The sequence below is a fragment of the Macadamia integrifolia genome, chromosome 3, assembly GCF_013358625.1.
Source record: "Macadamia integrifolia cultivar HAES 741 chromosome 3, SCU_Mint_v3, whole genome shotgun sequence".
Taxonomy (NCBI): Eukaryota; Viridiplantae; Streptophyta; class Magnoliopsida; order Proteales; family Proteaceae; genus Macadamia; species Macadamia integrifolia.
This window is the reverse complement of record NC_056559.1, coordinates 2,102,468-2,103,017: the sequence shown is the minus strand read 5'-3', so window position 1 is coordinate 2,103,017 and position 550 is coordinate 2,102,468. Positions and strand designations below refer to the sequence as shown.

The 550-nt window shown below is 39.6% G+C and overlaps 1 protein-coding gene across 1 annotated transcript in view; it reads right to left on the bottom strand.

The window, feature by feature from the left end:
- Nucleotides 1–543, bottom strand: part of LOC122074602 (bax inhibitor 1-like) — a 1,989-nt gene extending 1,446 nt beyond the window's left edge. The window contains exon 1 of the transcript XR_006139005.1: nt 177–543. The gene's annotated coding sequence lies outside the window, so the exon portion shown is untranslated. The remainder of the gene's footprint in view (nt 1–176) is intronic.
- Nucleotides 544–550: the final 7 nt, after the last annotated feature.

Here is a 550-nt window from a genome sequence, read left to right as displayed (position 1 = left end):
CCCCCCCCCCCCCCTTTTTCCTTGTGAATTTACACTTTCTGTTCACCTGCTGAACAGTAGGTTTGCTTGCCTGCAAAACAAATACCATTAATTGTTGTAGATGTGATATAGATTATGAGTATTTTACATTTGTAAAATGAAGAACAAAAAGAAATGGTGGAAGCCACTAAACTAACCATCCATTTATAGGTGGAGCTAAACTTGCTTCAATCCTTTTGTCTTCATTGCAATGGAATATCCTCACCAAAGTCTTTCAATATGGAAATCCTAGCTACTCATATACATCTTATGCCAGAGGAGACGTACGTGAATCCATTGCCATTTCATTAGCAGGAGCTAAACTGCCTGCGCCATCTTCCATATCCTTCACCATGACTTCATTCCTTTTCTCATCCCCTGAACCCTCAACCTTTAGTCTCTACAAGAGATTTTAGATTTCGTGGTTCACAAAAAAAACATGAGGAAGCAGCCATCAGTAAGAAGAGATCATTTATCAAATCTGGAATTAAAACCCAACAGTATGTATATAAGTCCCAAACCCACCCCCCCC